Source organism: Bos mutus, chromosome 1 (assembly GCF_027580195.1).
Source record: "Bos mutus isolate GX-2022 chromosome 1, NWIPB_WYAK_1.1, whole genome shotgun sequence".
NCBI lineage: Eukaryota > Metazoa > Chordata > Mammalia > Artiodactyla > Bovidae > Bos > Bos mutus.
In genome coordinates, this window is record NC_091617.1 from 119,230,649 (window position 1) to 119,258,398 (window position 27,750).

Consider the following 27,750-nt stretch of genomic DNA (forward strand, 5'->3'; position numbering starts at 1 on the left):
ACTGGAGAAGGAATAGGCTACCCACTCCAGTATTCTGGCCTAGAGAATTTCATGGACCATATAGTCCATGGGGTTGCAAAGAGATGGACATGACTGAGTGACTTTCATAGGGCATTTCCTTGATGTTTTTCTCTCTGAGGGCCTTGGAACTTATACTGGATCCTGAAGGTTCTAATTATAGGTTTATTTGTTGTACTTAATTTTAATTTGGGGGCAGCATGATGCACAGCATGTGAGATGTTAATTGACTGACCAGGGATCAAACCTGTGTCCCTGCATTGGAAACAAGGAGTCTTAACCATTCGGCCACCAGGGAAGTCCCTGTTGTATTTTAAATATGCATGACTAATTTTTACACTTTGACTCAGAAATTATATCCCTTCCATAGTTCATAAACCTACCACAGAAATGTCTATTGTGTTTGCTTTTTAAGTTTTCCCCCTAAATGAACCTAATAAAAAGAGATGAAAGACCAAGTGGAAAAGCAGAAAAGGAGTTGGAAAGAGTGGTAAAGAGTAACTCCGTGATAGCCCCTACACTCAACACTCTTGATCCCCTTCTTTTCTTAGAGAGGATGTAGTTTCTGCTTGTGTACACGATTTATTAGGCTGAGTGCTCATTAAACTGAGTGGAGAAAGCAGTAACCATTTCTCATCTAAGAATCTCCTGACCTCTCCATTTATAGTGAGAATGCTTTCATGGTAGAGTTAAAGTGGCTGGAGACTAAAGAGAGAAGCAAGAAGTTTTGTCGGTATGAGTCACTCAAGCAGTCACAGTACCCAGATCAGGGCTGGTACTTATTTAGGGAAAACATACAATTTATCAACCAAACTGGGATGCTTTTGTCTGAGATAAATGCTCAATTGGACAGAGTACCGAGTTCTTCCTGGCAAACTGGAGATAGTCGCAAAATGTTGTTCATTAGTTGCTAAATCGTTTCTGATTCTTTTGAGACCCTCTGGTCTGTAGCCTGCCAGTATCCTCTGTCCATGGGATTTTCCTTCTCTAGGAAGGAAGTCCAAGTCACACAGTTCAGTCACTCAGGTGTCTGATTCTTTGCCAACCCATGCACTGCAGCATGCCAGGCCTCCCCATCCATCACCAACTCCAGGAGTTTACTCAAACTCATGTCCATTGAGTTGATGATGCCACCAACCCTCTCAGCCTCTGTTGTCCCCTTCTCCTCCTGCCTTCAATTTTTCCCAACATCAGGGTCTTTTCAAATGAATCAGTACTTCAAATCAGGTGACCAAAGTACTGGAGTTTCAGTTTCAGCATCAGTCCTTCCAATGAATATTCAAGACTGATCTCCTTTAGGATTGACTGGTTGGATATCCTTGCAGTCCAATGGACTCTCAGGAGTCTTTTCCAACACCGCAGTTCAAAAGCATCAATTCTTCATCACTCAGCTTTCTTTATAGTCCAACTCTCACATCCATATAGGACTACTGGAAAAACCATAACTTTGACTAGATGGACGTTTGCTGGCAAAGTAATGTCTCTGCTTTTTAATATGCTGTCTAGGTTGGTCATAACTTTTCTTCCAAGGAGCAAGCATCTTTTAATTTCATGGCTTCAGTCACCATCTGCAGTGATTTTGGAGCCCAAGAAAATAAAGTCTTTCACTGTTTCCACTCTTTCTCCATCTATTTGTCATGAAGTGATGGGACCAGATGCCATGATCTTCGTTTTCTGAATGTTGAGCTTTAAGCCAACTTTTTCACTCTCCTCTTTCACTTTCATCAAGAGGCTCTTTAGTTCTTCTTTGCTTTCTTCCATAAGGGTGGTGTCACCTGCATATCTGAGGTTATTGATATTTCTCCTGGCAATCTTCATTCCAGCTTGTGCTTCTTCTAGCCCAGTGTTTCTCATGATGTACTCTGCCTATAAATTAAATAAGCAGGGTGACAATATACAGACTTGACACACTCCTTTCCTAATTTGAAACTAGTCACACAATAGGTATTCATTAATTATTCAGTAAGTAAATGAATACATGAAAAAGAATATATGCTCCATCATATGCTTGTTCTAGAGCTTCCCTGGTGACTCAGACAGTAAAGAATCTGCCTGCAATGTGGGAGACTCAGGTTCAATCCCTGGGTCAGGAAGACTCCTGGAGAAAGGAATAACTCCAGTATTCTTTTCTGGAGAATGCCATTGACAGAGGAGTGTGGTGGGCTACAGCCCATGGGTTGCTGAGAGTCAGACATGACTGAGCAACTAGCACATGCTTATTCTAAGTGATGCCATGAACAAAGATCAAGAAGTTAGTTTGGGTAGTTTTCTATGACAATCCAGTAGTAGAATTTATGAGGTGATGGTGTTCAGTTCTTCATACTCGGCCTTGGGACTATTTAAAAAAATATTGTGACTGCTCAAGGTCAGACAGTAGCACAGGCTGTCTTGATATGCACAATTTGATTCAGTCACTCAGTCATGTCCAACTCTTTGCAACCCCAAGGACTGCTGCATGCCAAGCCTCCCCATCCATCACCAACTTCCAGAGTATACTCAAACTCATGTCCATTGAGTCAGTGATGCCATTCAACCATCTCATCCTCTGTCACCCCCTGCTCCTCCTGCCTTCAATCTTTCCCAGCATCAGGGTCTTTTCAAATGAGTCAGTATTTCAAATCAGGTGGCCAAAGTATTGGAGTTTCAGCTTTGGCATCAATCTTTCCAATGAATAATCAGGACTGATTTTCTTTAGGATGGACTGGTTGGATCTCCTTGCAGTCCAAGGGACTCTCAAGAGTCTTCTCCAACACCACAGTTCAAAAGCATCAATTCTTCAGCACTCAGCTTTCTTTATAGTCCAACTCTCACATCCATACATGACTATTGGAAACCAAAGCTTTGACTAGATGGACCTTTGTTGGCAAAGTAATGTCTCTGCTTTTCAATATGCTGTCTAGATTGGTCATAGCTTTTCTTCCAAGGAGCAAATGTCTTTTAATTTCATGGCTGCAGTCACCATCTACAGTGATCTTGGAGCACAGAAAAATAAAGTCTCTCACTGTTTCCATTGTTTCTCCATCTATTTGCCATGAAGTAAAAAGACCCTGTCGGAGAAGGCAATGGCACCCCACTCCAGTACTCTTGCCTGGAGAATCACATGGATGGAGGAGCCTGGTAGGCTGCAATCCATGGGGTCACGAAGAGTTGGACACGAATGAGCGACTTCACTTTCACCTTTCACTTTCATGCATCGGAGAAGGAAATGGCAACCAACTCCAGTGTTCTTGCCTGGAGAATCCCAGGGACGGGGGAGCCTGGTGGGCTGCCATCTGTGGGGTCACACAGAGTTGGACATGACTGAAGTGACTTAGCAGCAGCAGCAGCAGCAAAAAGACCCCGATGCTGTGAAAAATTGAAGGTGGGAGGAGAAGGGGACAACAGAAGACGCGATAGTTGGATGGCATCACTGACTCAATGGACATGAGTCTGAGTAAACTCTGGGAGTTGGTAATGGACAGGGAGGCCTGGTGTGCTGCGGTCCATGGGGTCGCAGAGAGTCAGACATGACTGAGGAAATTAACTGAACTGATGGGACCAGATGCCATGATCTTAGTTTTCTGAATGTTGAGTTTTTAGCTAACTTTTTCGCTCTCCTCTTTCACTTTCATCAAAAGGCTCTTTAGTTCTTATGCTTTCTGCCATAAAGGTGGTGTCATCTGCATATCTGAGGTTATTGATATTTCTCCCAGCAATCACACAGATCCAAATTATTCTCAAAGTATAGACATTCAAATTATTTTCAAATAATTGTCTATTGACTTTTTTATAAATAAGAAAATAAGACTAAGGAAAAAAAAAAGATGCTGTAGAAAAACAGTATTTGGAATGGGAATATAAAGACCTGAGATCTAGCTGTGCATCTTCATTCAAGTTGCTCTGCTAAAATTTAGAAAATTACTTACATTTCTATAATATCTTAGCTATAAAATTAATAAAATAGGTCACCTAATAATCTCTGACTTTTCCAGCCTTGCCTATTTATCAGGGCTGTTTGAAAGAAAGATTGACCAATTCTAGGTCAAAAATCTTCTTTTCCAAAAACAGAGCAGTGACAGATGAAATTCTTTAAAAAGACAGAGGAAAAAAATAAAGACATAGTTGGCTCAGATAAAGATTCAAACACTTTTTCAGATCAGAAGTTGATCATAGGTTTAAAATGACAACTGGGACTTTAGCTGGTCTTGCTGGATTTCAGAATCCTAAAACAAGAAGTGGTGCTCAGGAATTGGCTCCTAGGGATTAAATGAAACAAGTGCCCCCAGGAAGTAGGGGTTGGAATCAGGCTTACTGCTTGCGACCAAGGACTTAATGAAGTTCTCTTAGTTTTAAAGGAGGTTGAAAATGTCTTCCACCAATTTATACTGTATGAGGTCTTGGTTTGGGGGAGCTGTAGACCTAAAGATGCAGAGCAAACAGGCATATCTTACAGACGTGAGGCAGTCTTTCAGCTGAATCAGAGGCTGGATTTGCAAAACCATGATGTTCCTCTTTTCTCTGAAAGGTCTTTAAAAACCTTTGTCTTAGATTAAAGGTCCATCTGGCTGAGTAAAGGCAAGTGCAAAATCTGTAAGGGCAGGGAAGGGTAAGCAAAGAGGGAAGCTGATGGAAAGAAACAAATAGAAGAATTCATTCAAATTTAAATTAACTTGCAGATGCAAATTCTGAAATATGAATTAAAAAATAAAACTGATGCTAACAATGACACAGTGAAAGGAGCAATTGGAAGGAGAATTCACTCTAGATAAGTTTAGATCTATAGAACGATCTCAGAAAAACTTTGGAATAAATGTGCTATGGATTTTCAAAGAAATGAATGTATACATGTCTTTTAAAATCAGTGACAATTTATGAAACAAAACTGTCAAAAGAATAAGAAAAGATAAAAATAAGTTTGCATTCTTAAAATAAAAATATAATTATTAAATTTAAAAATAATGTAATAAGTGGGATATATTTAAGAATGGATATGGTCAGAAAAAAATTGTAACCTAGAATATGATACCACAGAGAAGTAAAGATGTAAAGATGTGATAAGCAATAGAGAAACATCATGGATTAAATTGGAATGCCCCAATAATGATTTAATAAGTGTTCCAGAAGAACAGATTGGAGGAAGTGGCAGAAAGATCAGAATTTGGAGAGGTAATTATTGACAACTTTCCAGAATTAAAATTATACTCCAAATACATGCAGAGTAGAGAGAAATAAATCTATACCTAGATACACCTCAGATCATTATTACCAACAGATTATCTAAAAACTGTCAAAGAAAATAATTTTTTTACTAAGGAATGATGTTTAAACTAACAACAGCATTTGTTTGTCAGAATTATTTGGCATCAATTCATGCCAGAAGTTAGTTGAGTTCTATCTCCTGTCATAGAGGGAATATATCTGTAAACATAGAATTCTATTCCTAGCCAAATATGTCTTTAAGAGTAAGAAAACTGTGATATTTGCAAACATGAAAACAAATAAAGGTTGTCATTCAAATAATTATTAAGGGTAAAATAATTCAAGTAGAGTAAAAGTAAACACAGAAATCTATTGAATATAAGTATATATCTTAAAATCTAAAAGTAACCACTAAAAATTGAATAAATAAAAGTCTATAGTTTCCCAATCAGTATAGAAAAAATATAAAATATATAGTATATTATATATGATATATTATTTAATATATAAAAAGAAAGAATGATAACACAAAATAAAATGGCTGAAATTATTGTCAGAAATCATGCTAAATTTAAATAGGTAAAACTATATTATTGAAGAGATTATTGTTAGTAAAGAAAAAAATAAAACAAAATCTACTATGATCTGCTTATAAAAGAAAATACTCCTAAAGCAATAACCACATGTAAAGACTGAGTATAAAGTGATGGAAAATGGATATGCCTTGTAAATTATTCCACAAAGTAGAATGTTAATATCAGTATTGTGCTTAGTCGTTCAGTCATGTTTGACTATTTGTGGTTCCATGGGCTGTAACCCACCAGGATCCTCTGTCCATGGAATTTTCCAAGCAAGAATACTGGAGTGGGTTGCCACTTCCTACCCCAGGGGACCTTCCTGACCCAGGGATAGAACCCATATTTCTTGCATCCCCTGCATTGGCAGGCAGATTCTTTACAACTAGCACTCACTGGGAAGCCAATCTCAGTATTGCTGTTGTTCAGTCAGCAAGTCATGCCCAACTCTTTGTGACGCCATAGACTGTAGCATGCCAGGCTTCCCTGTCCCTCACCATCTCCCAGAGTTTGTCCAAGTTCATGTCCATTGAATCGGTGATGCCATCCAACCATCTCATCCTCTGTTGTCCCCTTCTCTTTCTGCCTTCAATCTTTCCCATCAGGATCTTTTAAAGTAAGTCAGCTGTTGGCATCAGGTGGCCAAAGTATTGGAACTTCAGCTTCAGCATCAGCCCTTCCAAAGAGTGTTCAGGGTTAATTTCCATATTTATTAACATCAATATTAATACCAATCAAATAGAATTTAAATAAAAATACATTAAGAGAAGTAAAAAATTTAAATATTGATAAAAGCATAATCATCACAAACTTATATGCATATAAAACATAGCTTCAAAATATATAAAGCAATAGCTGACAGATGTACAAAGGAGTGGGTTGCCATTTCCTTCTCCAGGGAATCTTCCTGATCCAGGAATCGAACCCACGTCTTCTGCATTGCAGGCAGATTCTTTACCGACTGAGCTAGGAGGGAAGCCCTAATTTACACTCACAGTGGATTGTTTTAATACACTTGGCAGAAACTACTGATAGATCAAGTAAATTAGCAAAAATGCGGGAACTCAGAGAGGGGGTTGCCAACATGGTTAATTGTAGTAATCCCTCCAATGCTTTTCTACTCTTGATTCCTTTGAGATAATATTACATTATTTAACCTACTGATTCTTTATGATAGTTTAAGCTATTCAAGAGGTAACATGTTCCTCTGTGTTCTATTTTTTTCTATCACGGTATTCTTAGCAATTAGATTTTCCCTTTCATCTCTAACGTTGCCCTTCAATTTCTGAAAGTTAAACATCTTGCTATAAACTTTGAGAAATGCATCCTATTTATAGATTCATTTGTGGAGAATTGACATTTTCTACAGCATTAAGTCATCCTACTCAAAAAATACAGTGTTTGTGTCCACTGTAACACCTTCAGCAAAGTTGTACAATTACTTCTATCATATCATTATTGTGTTATCTGGAAGAAGAGTATTATATGTAAAAACTGTTAGTAGTTAAAAGTGTGACATAGCAATCTACTTTACAGTGTTACGTTGGGTAATACTTTCTAGTTCATGCAGTCTTTTCACTTAGGTACACTGGAATTATCTTTATAACTATTGGCCTTTCATTCATTGAATCATTCAAGAAATATTTATTTGGGATGTAACTCACATTATGAGTGAGTCATGAGATGTAAAGGAAAATAAACTGTCATCTCTACCTTCAAGAGGCTTACAAATCTGAGTAATGAAAGAAAAAGAAATCAATAGATCCAAAAACTGAATAAAAAAATAAAAGAAAAAAGGAAGGAAAGAAAGAAGAATAAAAAAAGGAGACCTCAGACTACATATTATGGACCCAAAGATAACTCCCAGATTCATTTCTCAACCTACATCAATGTAATGTATGATTTATTAAGGGTTGAAAATAGATTTAAGTATGTAAATAAAATATTTATATTAGCAAGTGCATACTTAAAAATGCTGTGATAAACAGAAGAACAAATTCTGAAGCTTATTTTTGAACTGAAGGACACTATCGTGTCTTACTTCCATATATGCTTTTTTTCAGGTATTTGGATTGCTTTTAGTTCAGCATAGTTTATTGTGGACAGTTTTCTGGCTAACTCGCTGACTTGCCCTTTAAAAATTTAAATATCTGGCAGGCATCAGACTTATTGGAATAATTATAATCCACCCCAAAATGAAACTATTTGTTGACATTTTAAATTGGCTTATTGTTACAATACTGCCAAGGACTTTTAAAAATCAAATTCTGTAAAGAGCAGCTTGAGGTAGATGAACAAAAATAATTCACATTACTCAAAAAGATATTTTTTTATTTAATACCTAGGGCAAACTAATTGAAAATCTAAAATTATCCCGCTTTCCTGTAGATTATGAAAAGGGATTATAACATGAAAAAAATCTCTTAAATCTGAATACTCCATACCATTCTTCCTTACATTTCCATTGTCAGCTTTTCCTATCAGGTGATATTTAGGTCTGCAGTAATGGATTAAGAGTCATTGATCTCAGTTGGAAAATATGAGTCACTCTTACTGATCACTGTGTGCTATTGCCAAAGCCGCCTGCTTTGCTAGCAAAGTGTAATTCTATTGAAGTTCGTCCCAAATAATCATCTGTATAAACAATGATATGTGGTTTTAAACTTGAAGCACATTCTCTAACCAGCTGAACTAACTACTCTATTTAACTTTTTCTTAAGAACAGTGCTACATGCTGTGACTTTTTCTAATGAAAAAAAAAAGTTGTTTTCAAATGGAATATACTGATAGTTTATTTGATCAGATGCTGGCTCTTCATCACAGGAACAGGAATTTTTGCCCAAGATTCACCATCAAATTCAAAAATCTATCTTAATGGGATCCTTTTGATATATTTTGGATCAGAGTTTAGATCAGAATCATAATTCAGTCATTAAATTAACAAATCTTTATTGAACATATATCATGAACAGTGCAATTTAATGTGTTCTTGGGATTAAAATAGAAAAAAAAAATGGCCCCTGTCTTCTACAGAATATCTTAGAGACATATATGCAAAAATAATTACGCCTCAGTGAACTAATCACCAATCTGGTTTAATACAAGTGAATTTTTTAAAGATTAAAATTGGAATGATATATAGAAATAAGTGGCTTCCCAGGTGGCTCAGTGGTAAGGAATCCGCTTGCCAATGCAGGAGATGCAGGAGACACCAGTTCAGTCCCTGGATCAGGAGAATCCCCTGGAGAAGGAAATGGCAACCCACTCCCAGTGTTCTTGCCTGGGAAATCCCGTGGACAGAGAAGCCTTGAGGGCTCCAGTCCACGGGGGTTGCAAAGAGCTGGACACGACTGAGCAACTGAGCACATAAACACACACAGAGACACACAGGAAGTAATTGGTGAATTGTCTTTTAAGCTGGTTTTAGAAGGAGTGGGTCAGACACTGAGTTTATAAAGTAGAGATGCTTAGCTAGATTAACTGCGTTTACCTCTGTGCTTTCTACCTTCCAGCTGTGTGATTTTCGCCGTGCTATTTAAACTATCAGTAAAACTAGATGAATACTCTCTACCATATCAGATAGTGTGAAGATTAAATTAAACAATAAAAGGAAAATGGTGTGGTGTCTGGTAAATATTCCACAAATATCAGCTAAACTAGTAGTGTAGTTGTAAATATTTCACAAGTATTAGCTAAAACTCGGAGAGGGCGATGGCACCCCACTCCAGTGCTCTTGCCTGGAGAATCCCATGGATGGAGGGGCCTGGTGGGCTGCAGTCCATGGGGTCGCTAGGAGTCGGACACAACTGAGTGACTTCACTTTCACTATTCACTTTCATGCATTGGAGAAAGAAATGGCAACCCACTCCAGTGTTCTTGCCTGGAGAATCCCCGGGACAGGGGAGACTGGTAGGCTGCCATCTATGGGGTCTCACAGAGTTGGACACAACTGAAGCGACTTAGCAGCAGCAGCAGCAGCAGCAGCTAAGACTAGTATTGCTCACAAGAAAGGGAACAGAATGTATAAGCATATAAAATATGCTTGTGGCACCTTGGGCTATACCTGAATGAGTGGTGGGAAGTGGAACCGGGCCGGAGTGTAAACAGCCATATGTGTCATGATAAGAAGCTGCTCACTGTTAAAATCTACCTTGAAACTTATTGCTCAATATCTTATAATGGTAGGTATTATCCATGTCATTTGAGATAATTTTAGATTGTTTTATTACATACAGTTAAAGAATGCCAACAGATTTGCCAGGGCTTGTGACATGTGACATTGCTCTTTATTGGGAGCAAGAGGGGACCGAAGGCATAAAAAAGAATGAGTCCTAAAGTGACCCTGCATAGCTAGGGTATTAGTGAAAAAAGTGAAGGTGTTAGTCTCTGAGTCATGTCTGACTCTTCTGACTCCACAGGCTGCAGTCCACCAGGCTCCTCTGTCCATGGGATTCTCCAGGAAAGAATACTGGAGTGGGTTGCCATTCCCTTCTCCAGGGGATCTTCCTGACCCAGGGATGGAACCCAAGTCTCTTGCATTGCAGGCAGATTCTTTCATGTCTGAGCCACCAGGGAAGCCTCCAGCAGGGTATTACGGGAAGTCAAAGTCCTTCTGCAGAGATGTGTTTTTCTCATCTTTGTTTCCAGGGAATAGGAGTGAAATACTAAACCAGGAGGTATTGGTTGGTCACACCCAGCACAGAGGTTGGTCTATGAAGCAGATGGGAGTTTTGCCTTTATGGACTTCCTACCCAGAAGTGTGTTTTGAATGGTGCATGTATCACTATAATGCAATCAAATGAGAAATGTAATGATCTCTTCCCTAAAGATATGGAAACAGGTTTGACAAGTAGTTTGCACAAATTACACATTTGTTTAATGGTATTAAGGATGTGAATGTTGTTATGTGTCAGCCATCTCAAGTTTTCTTCCCCTTAAACTCCAGGGCTTTCCTCTAGCTAAAACTTTGTATATCTGATGTTGTAATTCAGGCCATATTGTTGGTGAATACTGCATTTTTTATTAAAAAAATTTTTATCTGTGTGTTTTCTGCACAAATAAAAATTATAAGCAAGGTCATATCTAAATTTTAATATGTAAGTATCTGGACACAGACTTTAATGCATTATAAAACTGCAAAGACTAACACACTCAGCAAAACAGCATATCCCTGGAAAGTTGTAAAACATATATTTGATTTATTTTATGGGCTATCCATTAGCTTAGAGAAAAGCCTAAGAAAATAAAAGTAAATGTCACATACTGACACATTTTTAGCATCTGTTTGAAGGAATTTTTAAAAATATATCTTTTTTAAAGGCTACAAGCAAGTGTGTGTGTGTGTGTGTGTGTGTGTGTGTGTGTACTCAGCTGTGTCTGACTCTTTGGAACCCCATGGACTGTAGCCCACCAGACTCCTCTGTCCATGGAATTTTCCAGGCAAGAATACTAGAGTGGGTTACCATTTCCTCCTCCAGGAGATCTTCCCTACCCAGGGGTCAAACCCCTGTCTTCTGCATTGGCTGGCAGATTCTGTACCACTGTGCCACCTGGGAAAACCTATAAGCAAATACTTGTCATTAAATTAAAAATGTTGCACAAAACCTTTTTTAAATGGGAGCTTTTAAAATATCTATCACAAGACTGAGGATGAATAGATTTTACTGGGAGAGAAGGATGAAGTCTAGGAACTCATTGTAATTTAAAGATTGTTAGACTTACAAAGATGGAGTCACCATTAACTGCTTCAATTATTCACTCAATATACAATTACATTTTGACTGACCTTGTCTTTGGCTGTGGATAAAGACGGATGAACAGTGCAAACATTGCCACTGGTTATATTAGTAATTGGTGTAGAGAACAGAAATCTTTTTTGTATGCAGAAAATTATTTAACAAATGACTGATGCTCACAAAATTGTGGGGAAAGCTGGAGGAGTGGATTCTAATCCAAATCTCCCAGAACACTATCAAGCAGGGAGGAGTACAGTCAGAAAGATACGGAGTGATGAGGTCATCCTGGAATCACTGAGATCCCAACGCCAGGGGCAGCGGCCGGGAGGACCAACCCCACTTCCAAGGAGCAGTGGCTGCACGGGCGCAGAAGGGCCTAGAGGAGCTATCCAGGTTGAAGGTCAGGAAGGCCGGTGGTGAGGAGATACCCCTCATCCAAGGTAAGGAGCAGCAGCTGCGCTTTTCTGGAGCAGCCGTGAAGAGATACCCCACGCCCAAGGTAAGAGAAACCCAAGTAAGACGGTAGGTCTTGCAAGAGGGCATCAGAGGGCAGACACACTGAAACCATACTCACAGAAAACTAGTCAATCTAATCACACTAGGACCACAGCCTTGTCTAACTCAATGAAACTAAGCCATGCCCGTGGGGCAACCCAAGATGGGCATGTCATGGTGGAGAGATCTGACAGAATGTGGTCCACTGGAGAAGGGAATGGCAAACCACTTCAGTATTCTTGCCTTGAGAACCCCATGAACAGTATGAAAAGGCAAAATGATAGGATACTGAAAGAGGAACTCCCCAGGTCAGTAGGTGTCCAATATGCTACAGGAGATCAGTGGAGAAATAACTCCAGAAAGAATGAAGGGATGGAGACAAAGCAAAAACAATACCCAGCTGTGGATGTGACTGGTGATAGAAGCAAGGTCCGATGCTGTAAAGAGCAATATTGCATAGGAACCTGGAATGTCAGGTCCGTGAATCAAGGCAAATTGGAAGTGGTCAAACAAGAGATGGCAAGAGTGAATGTCGACATTTTAGGAATCAGCGAACTGAAATGGACTGGAATGGGTGAATTTAACTCAGATGACCATTGTATCTACTACTGCGGGCAGGAATCCCTCAGAAGAAATGGAGTAGCCATCATGGTCAACAAAAGAGTCCGGAATGCAGTACTTGGATGCAATCTCAAAAATGACAGAATGATCTCTGTTCGTTTCCAAGGCAAACCATTCAATATCACAGTAATCCAAGTCTATGCCCCAACCAGTCACGCTGAAGAAGCTGAAGTTGAACGGTTCTATGAAGACCTACAAGACCTTTTAGAACTAACACCCAAAAAAGATGTCCTTTTCATTATAGGGGACTGGAATGCAAAACTATGAAGTCAAGAAATACCTGGGGTAACAGGCAAATTTGGCCTTGGAATGCGGAATGAAGCAGGGCAAAGACTAACAGAGTTTTGCCAAGAAAATGCACTGGTCATAGCAAACACCCTCTTCCAACAACACAAGAGAAGACTCTATACATGGACATCACCAGATGGTCAACACCGAAATCACATTGATTATATTCTTTGCAGCCAAAGATGGAGAAGCTCTATACAGTAAGCAAAAATAAGACCAGGAGCTGACTGTGGCCCAGACCATGACTCCTTATTGCCAAATTCAGACTTAAATTGAAGAAAGTAGGGAAAACCACTCAACCATTCAGGTATGACCAAATCAAATCCCTTATGATCATACAGTGGAAGTGAGAAATAGATTTAAGGGCCTAGATCTGATAGATTACCTGATGAACTATGGAATGAGGTTCGTGACATTGTACAGGAGACAGGGATCAAGACCATCTCCATGGAAAAGAAATGCAAAAAAGCAAAATGGCTGTCTGGGGAGGCCTTACAAATAGCTATGAAAAGAAGAGAAGTGAAAAGCTAAGGAGAAAAGGAAAGATACAAGTATCTGAATGCAGAGTTCCAAAGAATAGCAAGAAGAGATAAGAAAGCCTTCTTCAGTGATCAGTGCAAAGAAATAGAGGAAAACAACAGAATGGGAAAGACTAGAGATCTCTTCAAGAAAATTAGAGATACCAAGGCAATATTTCATGCAAGATGGGCTCAATAAAGGACAGAAATAGTATGGACCTAACAGAAGCAGAAGATATTAAGAGGATATGGCAAGAGTACACAGAAGAATTGTACAAAAAAGATCTTCAGGACCCAGATAATCATGATGGTGTGATCACTGACCTAAAGCCAGACATTCTGGAATGTGAAGTCAAGTGGGCCTTAGGAAGCATCACTATGAACAAAGCTAGTGGAGGTGATGAAATTCCAGTTGAGCTCTTTCAAATCCTGAAAGATGATGCTGTGAAAGTGCTGCACTCAATATGCAAGCAAATTTGGAAAACTCAGCAGTGGCCACAGGACTGGAAAAGGTCAGTTTTCATTCCAATCCCAAAGAAAGGCAATTCCAAAGAATGCTCAAACTACCACACAATTGTACTCCTCTCACACGCTAGTAAAGTAATATACTCAAAATTCTCCAAGCCAGGCTTCAGCAATATGTGAACCATGAACTTCCTAATGTTCAAGCTAGTTTTAGAAAATGCAGAGGAACCAGAAATCAAATTCCCAACATCCACTGGATCATGGAAAAAGCAAGAGAGTTCCAGAAAAGCATCTATTTCTGCTTTATTGACTATGCCAAAGCCTTTGACTGTGTGGATCACAATAAACTGTGAAAAATTCTGAAAGAGATGGGAATACCAGATCACCTGATCTGCCTCTTGAGAAATCCGTTTGCAGGTCAGGAAGCAACAGTTAGAACTGGACATGGAACAACAGACTGGTTCCAAATAGGAAAAGGAGTACGTCAAGGCTGTATATTGTCATCCTGCTTTTTTAACTTCTATGCAGAGTACATCATGAGAAATGCTGGGCTGGAAGAAGCACAAGCTGAAAAAAAGATTGCCGGGAGAAATGTCAATAACCTCAGACATGCAAATGACACCACCCTTATGGCAGAAAGTGAAGAGGAACTCAAAAGCCTCTTGATGAAAGTGAAAGTGGAGAGTGAAAAAGTTGGCTTAAAGCTCGACATTCAGAAAACGAAGATCATGGCATCCGGTCCCATCACTTCATGGGAAATAGATGGGGAAACTGTGGAAACAGTGGCTGACTTCATTTTTCTGGGCTCCAAAATCACTGCAGATGGTGACTGCAGCCATGAAATTAAAAGACACTTACTCCTTGGAAGGAAAGTTATGATCAACCTACATAGTGTATTCAAAAGCAGAGACATTACTTTACCAACAAAGGTCCGTCTAGTCAAGGCTATGGTTTTTCCAGTGGTCATGTATGGATGTGAGAGTTGGACTGTAAGAAGGCTGAGTGCCGAAGAACTGATGCTTTTGAACTGTGGTGTTGGAGAAGACTCTTGAGAGTCCCTTGGACTGCAAGGAGATCCAACCAGTCCATTCTGAAGGAGATCAGCCCTGGGATTTCTTTGGAAGGAATGATGCTAAAGCTGAAACTCCAGTACTTTGGCCACCTCATGCGAAGAGTTGATTCATTGGAAAAGACTCTGATGCTGGGAGGGATTGGGGGCAAGAGGAGAAGGGGACGGCAGAGGATGAGATGGCTGGATGGCATCACTGACTCAATGGATGTGAGTCTGGGTGAACTCCGGTAGTTGGTGATGGACAGGGAGGCCTCACGTGCTGTGATTCATGGGGTCGCGAAGAGTCAGACACAACTGAGCAACTGAACTGAACTGAACTGAACTGAACTCATCAGTATAGCTGTAAACTGGAGGCAACCAACCACTGGCAAATCGGCCACAATTGTTTTTTCTTTTAATTAATTAATTTATTTAATTGAAAGATCATTACAACATTGTGATGTTTTTCCTCATACATAACTGCTTCTGAATGATGGCTAGCATCCTGGCTCTACCTCTGCTGCACCTGCTTCTAAATATACACTAAGCTGGATACTGGACACTGGGACAAGCCTGTAGAAAAACCTATGTCTTCAGTCTCTGGCTTGATAGCAGAAAACAGCCCTAAACTCAGAAGGATGGATTCCACATCAGGTCCAAATTTCACAGGAGTATATTTCACAGGTGGAGCATGATTCCCATGCAGAAGGCTAGATGTAAAGAAGTCAGTTCACTTTCTACCCCTAGAGCAGGGAGGCAGCTAGAGGCACAAGTACAGATGTTCCATGATAGCTGCCACAGCCAGAGGACTCCCTTCTTACCAGGTTTTATCTACCCAAGAAGCCAAATGCATATGTGCATGCTTGAATGCTAAATTGCTTCAGTCATGTCTGACTCTTAGCGACCCTATGGACTGTAGCTGATCAGACTCCTTTGTCCCTGGGATTCTTCAGACAAGAATTCTGGAATGGATTGCTATGCTTTGCTCCAGATGATCTTCCCAACCCAGGGATCAAACCCATTTATCCTGGGGCTTCTGCTTTGGCAGGCAGGGTCCTTACCACTAGCACCACCTGGGAAGCCCACAGTATGTAATTACAGATAGGTCTTCCCAAGTGGCTCAGTGATAAAGAATCCGCTTGCTAATGCGGAAGACACAGGAGACACGCGTTCCATCCCTGGCTGGGGAAGATCCCCTGGAGAAGGAAATGGAAACCCACTCCAGTATTCTTATCTAGAGAATCCCATGGATGGAGGAGCATGGCAGGCTACACTCCATCAGTTCAGTTCAGTTCAGTCGCTCAGTCGTGTCCAACTCTTTGTGACCCCATGAATCACAGCACGCCAGGCCTCCATGTCCATCATCATATCCCGGAGTTCACTCAAACTCACGTCCATTGAGTCAGTGATGCTATCCAGCCATCTCATCCTCTGTCGTCCCCTTTTCCTCCTGCCCCCAATCCCTCCCAGCATCAGAGTCTTTTCCAATGAGTCAACTCTTCGCATGAGGTGGTCAAAGTACTGGAGTTTCAGCTTTAGCATCATTCCTTCCAAAGAAATCCCAGGGCTGATCTCCTTCAGAATGGACTGGTTGGATCTCTTTGCAGTCCAAGGGACTCTCAAGACTTTTATCCAACACCACAGTTCAAAAGCATCAATTCTTCAGTGCTCAGCCTTCTTCACAGTCCAACTCTAGCATCCATACATGACCACAGGAAAAACCATAGCCTTGACTAGATGGACCTTTGTTGGCAAAGTAATGTTTCTGCTTTTCAATATGCTATCTAGGTTGGTCATAACTTTTCTTCCAAGGAGTAAGCGTCTTTTAATTTCATGGCTGCAGTCACCATCTGCAGTGATTTTGGAGCCCCCCAAAATAAAGTCAGCCACTGTTTCCACAGTTTCCCCATCTATTTCCCATGAAGTGATGGGAACAGATGCCATGATCTTCGTTTTCTGAATGTTGAGTTTTAAGCCAACTTTTTCACTGTCCATTTTCACCTTCATCAAGAGGCTTTTTAGTTCCTCTTCACTTTCTGCCATAAGGGTGGTGTCATCTGCATATCTGAGGTGATTGATATTTCTCCCGGCAATCTTGATTCCAGCTTGTGCTTCTTCCAGCCCAGCGTTTCTCATGATATACTCTGTATAGAAGTTAAATAAGCAGGATGACAATATACAGCCTTGATATACTCCTTTTCCTATTTGGAACCAGTCTGTTGTTCCATGTCCATAGGGTCACAAAAAATCAGACATGACTGAAAATGACATAGCACACACAGGTATGACTGAAGTCAGGCCTTGAAAACTGCTTATGGATTTGAAGTCTTATGTAAAATACTTACTGTTGCATGCATGGAAATTTGTTGTTATTAATTATGTATAGCTTTTATTGAGTCAATATTGGCCTACATATTGCAAAACTTTATTCGTATAGATGTATTGTGACTTTTCCGTGACAGGTAGAAAAAGTGCATGAAGTGTGATTTTGGGATGTGAATTAATTTCATCTATATCAGGATCCTGATTTTCTGAAGTTTCAAGAAATGGAAGGATCAGGGTAATATAAATCCAGGTTTGGGGCTTATTTGAAAGATGAATTAATTACATAGATAAATGTTGTGGTTTTTGTCAGGCAGCAAGCCAGGCTTTCTTCCTGACTGTTCCACCAATAAAATAGCTCTCTATTATCTAACATGTGCAAGCTTAAGTTTTGCTTTTTGTGTGGCATAAAGCTCCAGATAGAGGAAGAGTTTAATGCAAAATAAAATTCTAAGCAGAAACTGAGTTCTATCCTTACAACGTAACTGTTCCAAACTTTAGTTAGCTAATATCTTTTTTTTTTTTTCATAACTTGTCTCTTTTTTCAATCTTGCTAACTCCAGCCTCACAGGTGCTTTTTAAAGTCTATAGTCCATTTTACAATGTTCTTTACATAAAAGAGGTGAAAAGCTTTCTCGCTTTCTCGGCTCGTCCTATCTACTCTGAGCATTGTAAGACCTTCCTCCCCAGAGGACAGACTTCTAAATTCCTCCCAATGTAGGTCAGGCCAGATCCATTATTCTCTGTCTGCCTACTGGCATTTCTTTTTCTCTGCAAAAAAAGGGTTACACATTCCCTGAGTGTGTTATGTTTGTTGTTCACTGTTAAACTAAATTTGTTGAAACAACATTGAGCAGGTAATGGCCTCCTCTCACCACAGAATGGAATCTAAGACAATGTCTGCAGCGGTCTTTCTAGATATTCTGCCCAGATATCCCAGTCACCTTCTCTGTACATACTCATGGCTTCTTACTGTGAATGCCTGTAACTCTCCCCAGGGGGCCTCTGGTGGCATGAGCATGCACAGCTCTGAATAGGGCAGGCAGAGCCTCTAGGGGGTTAACAGCCCCTAGGTGCAGCAGTCTGTTAGTTGCTCAGTCATGTCTGAATCTTTGCAATCCCGTGGACTCTAGCCCACTGGGCTTCTCTGTCCACGTAATTCTCCAAGCAAGAATACTGGACTGGGTAGCCAGTAAAGAATCTGCCTGAATGTGAGAGACCCAGGTTTCATCCTTTGGTCAAGAAGATTCCCTGGAAAAGGAAATTGCCACCCACTCTAGTGTTCTTGCCTGGAGAATTTCATGGACGGAGGAGCCTGGTAGGTTACAATTCATGGTATTGCACAGAGTCGGACACAACTGAGCAACTAACACTTTTCTCTCTCATAAGTGCAGCAGTCAGCAGTGAGGATTGCTTGCATATGTGCTCAGTTATTTCAGTTGTGTTTGACTCTGTGTGACCCTATGATTATAGCTTACCAGGTTCCTCTGTCCATGGAATTCTCCAGGCAAGAATACTGGAGTGGGTTGCCATGCCCTCTTCCAGGGAATCTTCTCTACCCAGGGACTGAACTCACCTCTCTTGCATCTTCCGCGTTGCAGGCGGATTCTTTGCCACTGAGCCACCAGGGAAACCTCAGTGATGAGGTTTAGGAGATGGTAAATAAATGGCCCAGTTTTTCACCATTCTGGTGGGACAACTCTGGAACAGGTTCTATTCTTTTTCCCGGAGTTTGCACAGAGACTGCCAGTAGCTATGCATTCATTAATAAAGTGTCCTGTGTTATCACCTTCTTTTACCTTCATGAGCACGTGTGCATGCTCAGTGGTGTCGACTCTGTGTGATCCCATGGACTGTAGCCTGACAGACTCCTCTGCCCATGGAATTTTCTAGGCAAGAATACTGGAGTGTGTTGCCATTTTCCTACTCCAGGGGATCTTCCTGACCCAGAGATCAAGCCTGCATCTCCTGTGTCCCCTGCCTTGGCAGGCAGATTCTTTATCTCTGTGCCATCTGGGAAGCCTGTTTTACCTTCATATACCCCTACAAAGATGTTCTCTGGAATCACATTCCAAATAAACTAATTGCACTCAAATCCTTGTCATAAGATGAGCATCTGTAGGAAACCAATACAAAACAGTGCCTGAATTTTTTTAAAAAGGAAAAAGTAGGATAAAAAAGACAGAAAGAAGGAAGGAAAGAGAAAAGTGAAAATTTACTAAATTTAGTCAATTAATCACTTAAGAAAAGCATTCAGCTTGACGGAATGAATAACCTAATTCTTACCATACATATATTCTGGACAAAAGTTTGAAAATAGAAGCTGCTTTCCAAAATAGCACATATGAAGAGAATTGCTGTAATCTTTCGGCCTTCCTGTCTCTTAGGGATGGAACATAATGAAGAAAGTGCACTGGCTTTGGAATCAAGCCCACCTCTGCCTCTTTCACCAGCTGTGTGAACTAGAGCCTTTCCACTCGCTAAATGGGGACAGTGTGAAAAAAGATAAGTGTTGAGAGCCATAATCATCGGTTGCTTTCCCTTGAGCTTAATTTGTTATATTTGAGTTCTGGTCTGGTTTCCTTTTTAGAAGTTGATGGTTCCAAAACAAAAAGTAGATAAACAGCTAGTCCATCGGGCCTTCGGAGATGACAGCTGACTTAGAATATTCTCAGAGAGACTAGAATTGCATCATTGTTTCTTAGAATTTTCTCCATACTTTTCTTATAGTTTCTGGGTATGGGATATTCATTATTGTCAAAAGTAATAATTTTTCAAATGCAGCCCTCAACTTAATCTGAAAGAGTGGATGATAAAACATATTGTTTTTCCAGGACCATTTGCTGAGAGGAAAAGCAAACTATTAGTATCTAGTTGTAATAAGAAAAATCTTACCTCTATTCCTGTGTAAATAAGGAACTAAATAGATGGGGAAACAGTGAAAACAGTGGCTGACTTTATTTTTCTGGCCTCCAAAATCACTGCAAATGGTGATTGAAGCCACGAAATTAAAAGACACTTACTCCTTGGAAGGAAAGTTATGACCAACCTAGACAGCATATTAAAAAGCACAGACATTGCTTTGCCAACAAAGGTCCATCTAGTCAAGGCTATGGTTTTTCCAGTAGTCATGTATGGATGTGAGAGTTGGACTATAAAGAAAGCTGAGCACCGAAGAATTGATGCTTTTGAACTGTGGTGTTGCAGAAAACTCTTGAGAGTCCCTTGGACTGCAAGGAGATCCAACCAGTCCATTCTAAAGGAGATAAGTCCTGGGTGTTCATTGGAAGGATTGACATTGAAGCTGAAACCAATAGTTTGGCCACCTCATGCGAAGAGCTGACTCATTTGAAAAGACCCTGATGCTGGGAAAGATTGAGGGCAGGAGGAGAAGGGGGTGACAGAGGATGAGATGGTTGGATGGCATTACCAATTCTATGGACATGGGTTTGGGTGGACTCTGGGAGTTGGTGATGGACAGGGAGGCCTGGCATACTGCCGTTCATGGGATCGCAAAGAGTCAGACACAACTGAGCCACTGAACTGAACTGAAACATAGTAAAATCACACGCTCTTAAGAATTATTATAAAATCAACACATATTGATTGATTGCCTCTTAGGAATGAGAGATGTGTGTTCAGTCTATGGGGTATTGCAAATCTTTCTAGTATTGTACTGGTTACACTAGTTTGCGATATTGAAGGAAACTTGGTTCCACTTGCACACACACAGTAAAGCCAATCTACTGACACCAGGTTTGGGGAAAGTGCAGTGTTTGTTGTAGGGCGCCAAGCAATGAATCCAGGGCAATTAGTGCTCAAAACCCCTGAACCCCTAGATGTGTTTCCACAAAGCATTTTTAAAGGCCAAGTGAGGAAGGGGAGCATGTGTATGATCAGTTCATGCACAATTCTCTAGTTGATGGTGAGGTACCAGGATGGTATCACATTTGCATCCTTAGGCTCCAGTTGGTCTGGAGGCTATGCACTCATGGTCATCAGGTAGTTAACTTCTTCCATTTGATGGGAGTTTCAGCATCTGCAAAACTACTCAGGAAATGTGCATCAGATACTCCTGTGTGTGTGCTCAGTGGTGCAGTTGTGTCCAACTCTTTGCCACCCCATGGACTGTAGCCCGCCAGGCTCCTCTGTCTATGAGATTTTCCAGGCAAGAGTACTGGAGTGGGTTGCCATCAGATACTCTTATCTGGGTACTTCAAAGAGGATCTAAAGCAGAGGATATGAGTGAGGTTTTTGTCACGGGAAGACCCTTAGGGTCCTTCCTGGTTACAATTGTCCTGAGAGAGGCATGGGAAACAGAAAGGTCTTATTGCTCCTGTTTTACAAATAAAGTCAGTCACACTCAGGGTAAGGGAATTTGCCAGAATCTCAAAGCTAAACAGCAGTACAGGCAGGAACTTGAATCTCAACCTAACATTGTTTCCCTTTTCACTTGCCAGTTTGTAAGTTTCCATCCCAGTGTACTGAAGTATGCTTAAGAAAGGAGAACATATAATCCCTTTAATAACCTAGCACTTTTCTTTATGGACTGTTCTTACTGAAATGAAGTAAGAAATCAAAATATAGTGAGCTGGGTGTCCGTGTCTGATGACAACAGCCAGTTTTCTTTCACGGATATTAAACATGCTCAATTTAGAATGAAAAGTCAGGAGGTAGGAGTCCCTGGGGGTTCAGGGATGGGCCCTCACAGGCAGCTCTGGCTCCACTGTCCTTGGTTTTACACTCATGACATCTGGAGGCTGATTAGCTTTTGCCCAGTGTAAGATTCCTTATCTCATTGCTTTTGTCTGGGAAAACTCTGCCGTGTGAAAATTAACAAAAATTTTCAAATTACCGGGAATGACTCCAGTGTTTTTAGGAGTTTCCTATGTGGTCTCCTATCACATCTCCAAGAATTGAATCCAAATACTGACCTTTTTTTCCCTGACATTCCATATTGAATAATCTGAGTTTCAGCACATTCACTGTTGAATCCTTTGTAGGTTCATTCTCGATGCTTCACCCAAAGGGGAAGGAAACAAGTTAAGGCAGACTGAACTGAACAGGTATCATTGTAAAGGGGAAGAAGAAGTGGATCCTTGCCATGGGCACCCTATTCAGGCTACAACCTGCGCAAAGCGAGGACACATATGAGCCTTTTTTATCCAGAGATCTGTCTGGCGCACATCAGGCAGCATTACTTGATCACAGCAGGATAAAAATTCACACCCAGGGCAAATCTGTAAACACCAGCTTAATCTGCATGGAAAGAGTCACTGTCATCTCTTCTGACAGAAGAAGCCTCCAGGATGCATTCCAGCAGTGACAGTCACCTCAATGTCTTAAAATCCTATCGAATTTATTACAGAACTGTACAAAACGTTAAAAAGCTGCACTGGCGAAAGATAATAAGTTTACATTGTGATTAAAAGAAAATTGTTTATTATGCTAGGACCCGCATTGTTTTCAACACTGTTACAGACACCATCTTTTTCATATACTATTACATCTTCAAGCAATCTGACTAATATTATCTTAGCACATTCATCCAATAGAATAGGTTAAAGATGATCATTCCCAAATTTAACTTAGTTTCTTAATTAACATGTGTCAGTGCAAAGAAAAACAAAACAAAACAAAAGACACAAAATGATTCGGGGTAATTTTTAGGAAAAGACAGTAGCAGACTTATAAGCTACCTGGAAAAGAATTCTCAGTTGTTATAAAAATTGAACTGGTTTAAGTAATGAAATATAGTTAATCTACAAAATGCAATTTTCTCCAAGAAAGGTTTCATGTGAATCTTCATAATACTAAATTTAATGAAAGACAAATAACCACCCTATCCTCCTCCTCCTCACAGAGAAATCTAGAGAATCCTGATTTTTGAAATCTTATTTCTTTGTAAACTGAGAATTCTAACTATCAGAGGTAGTGGTAGTGAAACAGTCAAGAACGCCTTCTGGGAATTTGATGAATGCTCTCAATTTTCTTTCAGAAAAAAAAAAATCATATACAGACAATTTGGTGTACAGCTTCAGGGAATTTACCAGTGCCCTAAAATTCTATTGTCTTGTGTTAAGAACCCCTAATGTATGCATTCAAGTGAATGATCTGTTCTGAATATGGCCCAAGTACTAAGGAAGGATGGGCAATTCCCAAAGTCACTCTGAGTTGTCCTCACAGTTGGAAAATGTGGACTTTAAATTTCTTCTTAATGCTCTGTCTGAGTTCACCTGAGAATTGCTTGACTTTCTGCTTCACTTTCATTTAATTCAACATCCTGGCTAATTCTTGAGCAAACATATGTTTGACTATACATATATGGAGAGAAACATATTGAAACTATTAAGTGTAAAAAAAATGGTCAACATTAGTTACTTCCATATATGTTCATTTGAATAAGGTGAAGCATCAAGAAAACTAGTTACCAGGAGCCTTATTTATCCAAGATGAATACCTAGAGATATTCCTTAGTATTAGTGTCAGCGTTTGCAAGAAAAAATTATCCCATTAAAATAGCCCTCATGAATAATTCAGAGAGTTCAACTTAATGGAGAAAGGAGGAGACAGAAACAGGTTATCAAATTTGTTGGAAACCCATGTTGCTGCACAGCACTTTTTTTACGAGCAGTCATAATGTAGGTTATTCTTTGTTCTGTATCTACATGAAGAAGTACATCTCAACATTTAATTTGTTTATCTTCAGTGTTCTGCTTTATAGCATTCATAAAGGCATTTTTCAAATAATATTTTCTGAAAAAAAAATGTGTTCTCAACTGTGGATTCCAGATTATGATGATGACTGTTCTTTTTTGCCATTGTTCTTAAGAAATGTTTGTCAATGTTGAAACAGTAACAGAGGAAGGAAATATACATGGGATGGCAACATTTCTGCGTGGTAAAGAAAGATCATTAAGTGATTGGGGTAGATACAACACTTCGGTATTGACCAGGGTAGAGTCAAAAAACAGAAGCCACTCTAGGAAGCCCTCGAATGAAGGGTTGAGTGCAGAGAATGTAGCTAAATCTTTACACAGCATTTGGGAGAGCTGGGGTGGGGCGGTGGGCAAGAGGGAAGAAGACAGATTAATTCAAGAAGGACAGCGATAGGATTGAGTGGTTCACCGAGCATGAGCGCTTCTCTTCTTTATGAACGTGTCAGGGCCTACTGTTCCTCATGTAGGGAAGCTTGATATATGTAGCATGTTTCAAAGCTTTTTGAGTTTTAACTATTAATCAACAACTATCTTTCCTATTGTGTAGGTAGCATAATATTTTTCACTATGGAGAAAAACTTGTATTCCCTGCTTTTCTGTGTTTTGGGTGCCTGCTGTGTATCATATTAATCAGCTTGCATGTATTTTACAAAGACAAAGTTGCAAATGTTAACATGGACCAAATAAACACTGAGTTGTATACTGCTGATAATTGTAATCACCAGCTCTTTTTGCTTATCATCATTGTCATCATCACACAAGAGACACTGACTTCAGGATGGGAAGAAATTGCATAAACCTTGTAGACCCTCCACTCAGCCCTTCTAGGGAACTTTTCAGGGGTTATTATAAGGACAGTGGAAGTGGCAGTTTTAAGGAGGGCAGAAATGAGAAGCGTTGTGAGTTGGATTCCCTCAGAAGCAGAACCTGAGAAGGAGATTTTCCTTAGGATGCTTTTGGAATCAGCACCTAGAGAAGAGAAGGGAAGGAAGAAGCAAGAGTGGGCAGAAGGAGAAGGCAGGCTGACAGGGAACTGGTTAGTCTCACTAGGAGCCTCCGGGAACCATTTGAGGTATCCTGAAGAGGGAACAACCCATCACAGCCATCCCGAGTTGGGCCTGAGAGAACAAGCCCTTCACAACCCCATGTTCAGTATTGAGTGTGGGTTGACCTAGGAAGATGCATGGCTTTGGGTAAGTTTTCTCCTTTCATCTATGGCCAACCCCGAAAAAGGCTAAGTAAGATCTAGGGGCTACCTGCCAGTAGCACTCACAGCATCTGGAAGAATCAGTCTTAGATTCTCAAAGGTAATAAGAAGAAAGATGGGATGGTCAAGTATTAATACATTTCAGATAGAAAGAATGGTACATGAGGACAGATTCAAAAATAGGAAGGAATAATACCATGAAAAGAAAAACCTGAATGAAACAGGTCTTTGTAGGTACAGTTAGGGCAAGCGTAGTTGGGCCAAGTTATGAAAAGCATTAAAAGTCAGGCCAAATAATATAGTAATACATAGGAGATTCTTCTATTTGGCTTTGAAAGGAAAAGCCATGCATAAAGAGTAAGACTGCCAATGTGTAACAGATATATCAGAAGACAAAAGTCTTCAGTCAAGCAAGTTGTGGAAAAAACTGGTGGTTACTTCTTTAATATCTAGTTCCTTCTCATATTTTTAGTAACTTGTTTTCTTAATAAACAGAGATTTTCCATGAAGAGAAAAGTAATCAATGTGATCAATGAGATGTAAAGTTAAGCCAGGTAGGGCTTTAGGGAAAGCAGTTTAAAGTGTGACTTCTTGCTCCCTCTACCTTCTTCCCGCTTGGAGTTCACACATGATGGTTAGAGCTCCAGAACCCTTCCTAGATCATAAGGAAGAGACCAGAAAGAACTGCAGAGACTTGGCTTCCCTGGTGACTCAGTGGTAAAGAATCTGCCTGCCAATGCAGAAGACATGAATTGGATTCCTGGGTGGGGAAGATGCCTTGGAGAAGGAAATGGCAACCCACCTCAGTATTCTTGCCTGGGAAATCCGATGGACAGAGGAGCCTGGCGGGCTACAGTTCATGGCGTCCCAAAAGAATTGGACATGAAATGGCAATCCACTGCAGTACAATTGCCTGGAAAATCCCATGGACAGAGGAGCCTGGTAGGCTACAGTCCAAGGGGTAGCAAAGAGCCAGACACGACTGAGCAACTTCACTTTCACTTTCACTTAGCGACTAAACAACAACTGGACACTCGAGCCACTGAACCAATGCCAGCTGCTTTCTCCTTCGAGACTTCTAATTACATGAAAAAAATAATTATAAGCCTCTATGTGTTTGAGTCACTATGGTTGGATCTCTGATACCTGCAGGCAAATTTATTTCCAACTGATATAATCGATGATTTGACAATAGACAAGACTTTTGATGAATCTCTGCTATTGAAAGAGAGTAAAGAAAACAGTTTTGCCCTCAAAGAGTCTACTATTAAATTAGGAAGATAAGACTTCTTCCTTGAATTAATAATAACTGGTGTAATATATAATTATGTACCTATTTAATTTCATACTGCAGAAGATATATCATACAATTGAAAGAAGGGGGAAATTAATGAAGACTTGGTCATCAGAGAAGGTGTCACTATGAGGGGTAAACACAAACTAAGCCATGAGTAATGGGTATATTTGCAGAGGAAAAGAAGATAGCAGGGAATTTAGGGAGAGCAAAATGATCAAGCTAGGAATGAAGATGACATGCTTTTTGGAGTACGGTCTGATTGATAGAAAAGGGTCAGAAATATATCTGGGTAGCTAATGTATTCACAGAGAATGGGGGGTGGGGCGGGCCCAGCAAGTTGCAAAGGAAAGGGTAGATTTAGTCTGAGAAAAAGTAGAGAGCCACAGAAAGTGAAGGCAGAGCAGCCACTCTGATGACCTTGGGTGTAGCATGGACTAAATTTGAGAGAAGCAAGGACAGAACACAACATTCAAAAAACTAAGATCATAGCATCCAGTCCCATCACTTCATGGCAAATTGATGGGGAAACAAAGAAAACAGTGACAGACTCTATTTTGGGGGGCTCCAAAATCACTCCAGATGGTGACTGCAGCCATGAAATTAAGACGCTTGCTCCTTGGAAGAAAAGCTATGACCAACCTAGACAGCATATTAATACTTTGCTGACAAAGGTCTGTCTAGTCAAATCTAAGGTTTTTCCATTAGTCATGTATGGATGTAAGAGTTGGACTATAAAGAAAGCTGAGGACTGTAGAATTGATGGTTTTGAACTGTGTTGTTGGAGAAGACTCTAGAGAGTCCCTTGGACTGTAAGGAGATCCAACCAGTCCATCCTAAAGAAAATCAGTCCTGAATATTCATTGGAAGGCCTGAGGCTGAAACGCCAATACTTTGGCCACCTGATGCAAAGAACTGACTCATTTGAAAAGACCCTGATGCTGGGAAAGATTGAACTCAGAAGGGGGTGACAGAGGATGAGATGATTGGATGGCATCACCAACTCGATGGACATGAGTCTGAGCAAGCTCCGGGAGTTGGTGATGAACAGGGAAGCCTGGCATGCTGCAGTCCATGGGGTTGCAAAGAGTGGGACATGACTGAGTGACTGAACTGAACTGAACTGGACAGAAAGAGATCAGCCAAGAGACCACAGTAGTAACCCTGAGGGGAGGTTGTAAGAGGCTGAATCATATTGTGCAGTGAGAAAGGATGAGGAAGCACGGATTCATGAGGTGGTTTCATATTTCAGCTTATGGTCAAT